The following is a 9,445-nucleotide window of genomic DNA, read 5'->3' as shown; positions in this document are numbered from 1 at the left end:
GGGCGTAGGAGTATGAGGAAAGAAAACAATCGATGTGGGGGAAAAAACCTTTTTCTTCCTCTTCCCATTCATCTTCTCCCACTTTCCCCACCTAGAAAGCACAAAGTGGTATGCAACACCTGCAAAACTTATATAGCGTAGGCCAGGCTTTGCAAAGGTACTCTAGTTCTGTCTTGGTTTTTGGGATGTAAGCTGGTTATATTTACAGTTTTGCTTTGGGTAAGGTGCTTGTGAACCAGTGAGAGAACTACAGCCCTGATCTACAGGCCAGCCCACAAGGGAAGAAGGCAAGCCTGGATTATGGGGTCATTAGTTCTTAACCTGAAACAAGAGGGATGTGCAGGATGAATAGGTGTTATTGCTGAGTATAATGCACCTTTCCAAAGGAAGCTGCACTCTCATCTGGTGAAGTCTTAACCTTGTGGGAGGGAATTAAAGTTGATTGCTGTACTCACTGGGCTCATGGTTTCCTTTGTAGTCTCTTTCTTTCGCTCTCCAAAGGTTTATAACATCTGCCTGGGTGGAAGAAGAGACTGTAGAGATGGTCTGAATATCAGGATTGCTCACCTGCCCCTGAGGGCAGGTCTGGAGGACTCAGAAGCTTCTTTCCACTCACCTGAGCAGTAGCAGGGTGGTCTTGGTGAAGCTCCATTCCCTTTTTTACAACGGCAGGTATAAGCAGTTTCCAAAATTTGGAGAGGAAATACAGTTACAGCTCTCCCTTCATTACAATTAACTGGTGGGAGGAAAGAAAGGAAAGTCCTGCAATGATCATTATTGAGTTGAAAAGAAAAATCTCCAGGCTGCAGGATGCCCTAGCCACTGGGGTTAAAAAGATAGTGATTTTCCACCTAGCATTGGACAGGCTCAGGGCAGGCTTTGGGATGAATCCTTGATTTGGGATAGGAGCTCTGTCATCCTGTTTTTAAATGGTTTATCGGGAACACACTCCTCAACAACTACATCCAGAAATTCTGGTCTTATTAAAGTCATAAGTGGAACTCGATGAATTTTGCTTGGCAGGATCCAGAGATGGAAAAGAAAGGGCAGATCTCCAGAAGCAGTCTTAATTCAAATACTTGTGTTTTTCTGGAAAAGAGAAAAGAGAAGGAAACTCTTGGTAGTTAGTCATTTTTCCCTACCTCTTCAACAGAGCCACTGGTATAGGAAAGCTAAAGCCCTGATTATTATTTGCAAGCATTTATTAATATACGTATTTATCATTTTCATGAAGCAGAATCTCCACATTAGGTTCTATCCCTTTCCATTTAGCTTCTTGATTATCTAATTGTGTCCATTTCTATGGCATTGGCTGCTGCATATATTCCATCCGTCCTTGCATCTATGCTGGAGAGCAAAGTTGCTAAAAGATCAGTTACTGCACAGATGTATTGCACCTTGTCTGTTCTGCTTTACCTAGCCACATGCATGCTCTCAGCCAGCAGCCCTCAAAGGGCAGCCTGTGCCACGTTCAGCAAGAACTTAGCTGCCTCCCCTGGTCCTGGGACAAGAGCTGGAAAATGGGAAGTTACCTTGTTGTAAGTGGTGTGCTCTAAAATTACACCCTAGCTTACCTTGCGGTAACTTGCTCATGTAGTCATGGCCTTAAGGTTTTTCTTTAGTATCCATGGCCACAACATCTAAGCGTTTTATGGTACAGCATACACTAAACATTAATTTCAAATTATTGAGAATATTTTCATGACTCAACAACTTTCTAATGACTGAGTACCTTATTAAAGTCTTGCAGCCCTTTAATAACAAAGTTTTCTCTGATCCCTTGGCATTTAAACACCCTGTATAACTGAAATGAAATGCATAGCTGAAGTGTTTTTTTAGGACACTCGATTTAAAGCGAGCCCAAAGCAGCAAAGGACTCTTTGAACATCTCTAGAGTGGACGATCCCAGAGCTGTCTGTATACAGTTTGAATTAATTATTCCCTTATTCCCTTCATGGAAATTGTACAAGATGTCCCCCAGGCTCTTTTTGACTGCCTTGCTGCCCTTTTGTGATAATCCCTCGCTATCCTCTGGGCTTTTTGTGGTCCTAAACTTAACATATAAAGCTATTTTTATCTAGGGGCTAGGGTGTGAATAAATGCAGAGAATGTCTCTCAACATGACTTTGTGTTTGTGAGCCTTCCTTCAACTTGATTAGAAATGCTCAAACTTTCTTGCAAGCTGCCTTTGAGCATCCTCCGGTGAAATAGCTGTAGTTAAGAAGGATTTCTTCTCTCATGGGTCACATGAGGCAGCAATCAGCCAGGAGCAAAAGGGAACCTTGGAGGCAGACCGGAGGCTTAGGAGGTGGAGCCTCTGGTCTCCATCCTTCAGCGCACCACTGCCACATGAAATGACCTTGGACAAGTCTCCTCACCACTCCTGGGTAATGTAGGTGTGATGCAGGCATTCATCCCGCAGCTACTCCAGAGCCGCCCTGTGTGCCTTTGCTGGGCTCAGCTCAACTCATTTAGCTGGGATTTCAATAGCACCTTAGGGAGATGGGTTCCCAACCCTCCATTAATTTTAAATGGGGACACAGGTGCCTCTAGGGTTCTTGAAAAATCCAGCCCTTAAAGTTTTATGGAAATGGTATAATGTGCCAGGAGAAAAGAAGGATTTTGTTCATGTCATTAGTTGTGATGAGTCCTTAGGATGGAGGCAATTCACTGAAGCATTGCAAAGATCCCCTGCAACAAGCCCCACAACCTCTTATCTTTAATGACCACCAGCAGAGAGAGCACACAGCACAACTGCTTTGTACCAAAATGTCGGTTCAGTTGGCCAGCAGCTAGCAGCAGGTTACCTGCCCCGCAAGAGCCTTGCTGAGCTCCTCCTGGCAGCAGGGCTGCTTCCAAGAATGAAAAAAAGTGTGCAACTCTAGTTGTTCCATCATTTAAACATCAGTTGAGAAATAGCTTCTGCTAGACTTAAAAAAACCCCCAAAATCAAAACCACCAAACCACTGTACCCAGGTTGGGACAGACCCAGCCATGGCAGGGCTGCTGTTTGGGGTCAGCCAGACGGGTGTCCTCAGGCACTGCCAGCTGTGCTCCAGCTGTGCTGGAGACCACACTGGCAGGTTTGCTGGCTCAGGTGAGCCTGGTCTTGATACTGTCTCATACCCACCTGGCCCAAGGCTTGCACAGGGGTACTGCAGAGACCTGCTAAAAGCTAGGCTGGGATAAAGGCTGGTTTAGAGCCAATGTCAGCTTGCTTGTGAGAGGGACAAAACACCTACAAGCTCCACAGAGCACTGGACACCAATAGCACTGGGCAGGACCCTACATGCATTCAGAGAAATGGTGGTCTGAGGCGTTCTGGGCCCACGGGAGCTGCAGTCGGTCAGTTTGGGTCACAGGTAACGTGACCAACGTTCTTTCAGGCCATCGTCCTTCTTATTTCAATGTAAACACTTCCCACCTGTCCCAAATATGCATGCCATTCTCCAAGACTTTCCAGCATTGCTTACATTTGCAGAACTTTATTCCCCGCTCCCGCTCCCTGTGCCGCATCTGTTCCCATCACAGCTGTGGCCACCCTGTTCTGTCTGGCTGACATCCCCAGCCCCCCCTTCCCCTCCAAACCACCTCCCCCTCCAAGATCAAAATACTCTGTTTTTATTTATTTACCCTGCAGCTGTCAGTGTTGTGTCTGGGTCAGTGCACTGCAACGTGGAGGGACACGCGATACATGGAAAATCCTTAAAACTGCCAATCCTGGTAGTAACCAACATACACACCATCAACAAATATATCCCTTGGCCCTTTGCTCCTTTGAAAACAACAGGTCCAGGCGATGGAAGAAATGACATTGTTGGAGGCTGGTACAGACATCCTGGCCTGAACCAGCACCGGGTTTGCACGTGGTCAGAGAGAAGAGGCAGGGCTGATGATAGGGGCTACCCCAGGGCAGCCCACCCCAAAGTTTTTCAGCCCTGTGCAGAAATGCACAAGGCAGAGACACGGCTGTGAGACATTGGGCGACAGCTTTGTTGTCTCTCTGCCCCACACACTGCTTTTTGAGATGAAGGGCAACACTGTGAGTGTCGCAAAGTGGAAGATACTGTTGAGGAGCAGAAAGCATCCGGGATGGCGTATGGTGGCAAAGAAAGGCAGAGCCAGGGATGAGTCTGATTTTCTTCCATTTCTCTGCTGATTTCAGGCTCAGTATCCACACACCAGCTTCGGTGGAGGTGAGGCCTCAGCCCTGTTCAGCCACAGCATCCTATAAAGACAGGCTGGTACATGGGCTCACCAGTGAACCTCTCATTCCTACATCAATGCAAACCTTGCCCTGGTGTAAAGACAAAAAGTCTTTACCTGAGTAAAGCAATGAGCATGACTATGATTTAGGGTTGGGGAGAAATAGGAAGAGCTTTTAAGTAGCCAGCATCTAGTAAAATAAGTGCTTGCTGCTGACCAATGTTGACTGGTATAACACACTTTCTGTGTTTTCAGGAGGGCTTGCACAGTGGCTGGATGAATAGACTTGGTCAAAATTCCCTGCTGTGCTGGTGATACAGAACTGCAGCAGCTCTTCTTTGTGTTGCCCACCCTGTGTGGCCCAGCAGCCACAAGTGAGGCCATGTTGTGCAGGCGCTTGTGCTGCTTCATGGAACAGACCTGCAGGACCAGATGCTGGTGGACATGCAGGATGCCCAGTCCCCTCTGCTCTGGGTGTGTGATATGGAGTTGCTCTGCATGCAGAGCAATGAGTTCAAATTGTCCATCTCACCTGTAAGGGGGTATTCAGAGGCTCTGCTCTCTTTAAGCAGCCTTTTGTTTCTGCACAGATGCTCAAGGAAGCTAAGTTAACATTTCAGCAAACTCCAGATGTTGTGTGGTACCCAGCACCCTGCTGCACTGCACGCAGAACATTTACTTGATTGCTTTGGGAGGCTGTTGTGACCACGTGGCCATTGGGAGCCAGGGATGGATTGACTGGCTCAGGGCTACTGTGTGTCAGCAGCAATCATTTTTTCAGTATGCTAGACCCTGTTTTTTAGGCAATCACTTCGTATCCTCTACCCCACCGAAATGCAAATGCCTTCTAAAAAAAGCTGTAGTCTTCCCCCTGTGAGTGTGCTTAAAGATACTCACCCATGTTACAGCTACACCACTAAACCAAGGCTGTGGTTTCCTGAACACAAAGAACTGGGTGCAGCTGAAGGCAGCATTCCCCTGCAAACCCTGGTGTTCACTCCCACCAGCAGCTGTGATTCAGGCTGAGGTAGGATGCACACCGCAACAGCTGGCTGTGCAGCTGGAAACCAGGTCTTCAGCTGCCAGCCACTGCCCCAGGCAGTCCTCAGGGCCACAAGAGCTGCTCTTTCTTCTGTACCTTCTCAGGGTGTGGAAATAAGGGGCATCACTCTCCCCTCTTTAGCTCCAGGATGACATTAAGAAAGGCTGGCATGGAGAAGGGGATTTTTTTTCTTCCTCTCTTTCTCCTTCCCTAGAATAGCCAGTTTGTAGGTCTGTCAAAAATCAGAGCAGCAAGTAAACTAAAACCCAATTGAGGAAGGAGCTGGTAGCAGCATTGTGACCAGGTCACAGGTGCCCTTGGTCAACCTCCTAGCTGCTAAGCATCACCTGCCTTTTCACTGGCACCGTCCCAAGTGCTGCAAGGCAACTAGCAGGTACCTCAACAAGAACCTTGCTGGAACCTCTCCCTCGGACCTCCAGAAGGACATGCTTTTGGTACCCAGGCTTTTGGGAAAGGGGATGGAGATGAGCGGGCAGGCTGTGGTAAATGGTTCCAGGTAGGTGTTACAGAAGCTGCAGGATGCCTGGAGTCTGCCATCTGATGCAGGAATAGGATTGGGAGCCTGAATTAAAGACCGTGTTCAATGGGGACATGCTAGCTCCAGGCACCAAACTTGCATTGTGATAGTCAATTGAGTTGTCACACTGCTATCTCTTCAACCAGGGGAGGGATGTGCAGGACCTTGAGGGCTGCAGAAGGCACTGGGAGGACAGAGCCTGTGTGACACCCTTACTGCCATGCACTCCTCAATCTCTGCAGTTAATGCAACCCATTGAGAATCCCAGCCCAGACCACAACCGTGCTCCTTGCAGCTTTGCCTTTGCCCTCCCAACCTGCAGGACTCGCCTCCTTCTTGCATTGCTGCCTTTTCTGCCAGCTGCAGCCCCACATTTTGGGGCAGTGAGAAGAGACACCTGCAAGTGATGAGAGGTGGGAGTGAGAAGATGACTTTTTTTCTGGCAATTTGACTCCTTTCCCACCTGATGTTGGATCCTTTCTCAAAGGCATCCTTTGGGAAAGCATTACCCCTCCCAGAAGGCACAGAAGGTTGTGATCTACATTGATATTTATCTATTACTGGTCTATGGTGTATCTAAGTGATGGAAACAGCTACCAACAGCCCAGCAGGTTAAGCAGAAATAGATTGCCTAGAACTACAGGTTCACATCCCAGCAGTAATATTTCCAGTCCTTCAGATGCAGCTAAACTTGTAGCTAGCAGCTTGCTGGGTGTTCAGAGATTGACATTAATGACATGTTATGCAAAAGTATCTCTTCCGGGACAGAATCTTATTCCTCCTAGTGCAGCACATGCAGTTATTGCTGTCATCCACCCCAGAAGTGGCCGCATGTCTGATTCTGGCTACGTATATAGCAGCTTGTGAAACATGCCAAGACTCTCCAGCATGCAAGGCATTAAAGAAATGTAAGACAGGATCTGAGCTATGACAAGCAGAGTGCATGGCATCATATTCCATCGTGCAGCAGGGGAAATAGGGATGCAAAATATGTTCTTGAGCTGAATAAGCCATTTGGACAAAATAAGGACTGAGGTGAACTGTAGTCTCCAAATTTAAGCCAAAACTGGATCACAAGCCTTCTCACATTGGTGTGTCACAGTTACCTCATGAAATTACCCAACCTCCATTGCCACTCTTTTCTAGTGTAGGAGTTTAATTCATAGTTCTAGTCGCTGAAAAACACCCAAAGATTGGGGCAGAGCAAACAGGAAATCTGGTAGCTCGACTATGGCAGGGTGAGTCATTTCAATACTCTGTGCATTGTAGAACCTCAGACCCCAACGATTAGTTTTCATTTCTCTTTTGATCTCATGGAACTTTTTAGTTTTTGGACCTGCTCCGTGAGAAAGCATTTCAGATGTTAACATTTTCTTAGGTTTTCTTGCTGCTTCATGATTTGTGGTTAACATGGTGGTAGAGAAACCCAGCAAAAATCCCTCTGGTTAGCCCAGTCTAACCTAATCTAGTCCAGCTGTAGCCCCTGAGCAACAAATTGCAACATCTAAAGATTTTTCAGGCCAACTAGCACCTCATGACATCCAGTCACCACCTCCACCTGGAGCAAAGGGAAGGGGGAAGCTCCAGCAATGGGTGGATGATGTGTTTGGGCTTAGTTTGCATCCGTGGGGCAGAGACCCTGATTGCAAAGCAGGGGAAGTAACTATCTCTACTCTTAAACAGGAGTTGCAGTAGAGAACCTGAACTCTCCATCCCTTACTGGTTACAGTAGTGAGTCTGTGGAGCCTTATGCTTGCAGATACTGTTCAGCAGCATGTATCTGCAATCTGTGTTTCTTTTTGCCATGAGGAAGGCCTGGTGGTTGCAGTGCTGGCCATGTGGAAGGGCATGCAGAGGGTGATAGCTTTACTGTACTCTCTAGGGTGGATGTCATTCCTTAAAAGCACGCACGTAGCAGGACTGGCCTGCACCAGGGTTTCAGCTTGCACAGACTGGAGCTACCATCAGACTAGCCGGCATAGGTAGCACTGAATGTGCAGACAGGACAGCTGGCTTCATGTATAGCAGTAACCCAAGAATTCACCCAGCTTCTCAGGAAGGATTTGCTGAGCTGTCTGTTACGTGGCTGCGTGGCTAGACAGCTCAAAGCTGCCTTGGCTACCCATGCATCAGCTGTGCTCGATGCCTAGAGTTGCTTGGGGAAGTTTGTTTGATTGTCAAAACATTTTGGTGTCAAGGGCCTCTCCACACCCTCTGGTACGATGTGATCCCTGATCAATAGACTGAGCTTCACTGTTTGAGAGCCCATCCCAGTGTTATTTAGACCTGCACAGACAAAGGGTAAGATACCACTGTGTCAAAATGATAGCTGGTGTGACGGTACCTGCTGGAGTGAGCAGGGCGCTGGGTATGCAAGGTCTGAAGTCATGAGCAAGTATCTAAGCTTATTTGTCTGCTGTGGCAAGTGATTGAGCTGAAGACAGCAGAGCCCAGACCCGCCTGTCCCACCAGGGCCTGGTGCTCTTGAGGATGACCAGAGTGACTGCTTCTTCTTTTGGGGTGGGTCTTGGTTTTTTTTCTCCCTCTGCTTTACTTCTTTTAGAGTCTTGGTCTGGGCTTGCTCAGAAGCTTGGCCACAGGCTTGGGTCCCTGGTGCTTGACCATGGATCAGTGAGCAAAGTTCAACTGTTGCCACGCAGGGGTTGGGCACAGTTCAGCTCCTCACGAGCAACCCGGGGGAGGAGCTCACGGTGGGGCAAAACCTGCTTCCTCACCCAATTCCTTGGGAGGAACAGCTGCACCATGTGCAGGGTGCAGCCCACGCGAGTAATGAGTGGCAAAAGCTGGCAGGTCTCGGGCCCTGGTGCTCTGTCCTCCCCAGCATCTGGTTCTGCAAAGGGGCACAGACACAGGCAGCAGCTGCTGACCTTCGAGGGTGCTCAGCTCCGTAACTAACCTGGCGATCTCCCTGCGTGTCCCCACTCTGTGCTCATTGGGATATCACAGCCATCAGCAGCCCCGGTGACTAGCAGCAGCAGCACGGTGACTCACCTGGCCTGGCCTTCCCTGCACTAAATCCTGCTATCGAGCTGATGATCTGCCGGTAATTTTTCTCCAGCTGAGTGCTGTAGACCTGCTCTCACTCATCCTGCTCTCCCTGTAGGCAGAAAGCTTCCCCCCAAATTACCCAACCCTTGCTCATTGTACCCACAGCCTCTGGCCACTCTCCAGTGCATTGTCTGTTTTAGAAACCAAAAACCTCTGCCCTAGGACCAAATTTCAGGAATTAGGCTCTGGAGGCCAGTAAGGTGCCATGGAGAGTTGGGGGCAAGTGCATTTTTGTGGAGGTCACAACGCTGAGGCCATTCCTCATTAAGACAGGGAGGTGGTGCCCACGCTGCCCTGCTGAGCACGGGCATTATAGTTAATGCTAAGCAGCTTTTCTCTAAAAGCTCCCTCCTGGCACCGTTGTGCACAGGGAAGGACCTGGTACATCATGGCACAGCAGTGGGAAAGGGCCTTTAGAGCAGCCCCAGGGCACAGACTACAAGCTGTGAAATGCAGATGTGTATTGCTGCACTAGTACAAGCACAGGTCATGACCTTTCTTTGCTGTGCTGTCTTCTCTATTCCTCCTGTCACCCATTTACCTCCATTTTCCTTTTCCCCTCTGTCTCTCCTCTGTCATGTTATATGTGA

This window comes from Pygoscelis adeliae, unplaced genomic scaffold (genome assembly GCF_000699105.1).
Source record: "Pygoscelis adeliae isolate BGI_AS28 unplaced genomic scaffold, ASM69910v1 Scaffold161, whole genome shotgun sequence".
NCBI classification, from domain to species: Eukaryota; Metazoa; Chordata; class Aves; order Sphenisciformes; family Spheniscidae; genus Pygoscelis; species Pygoscelis adeliae.
This window is presented reverse-complemented; position numbering follows the sequence as displayed.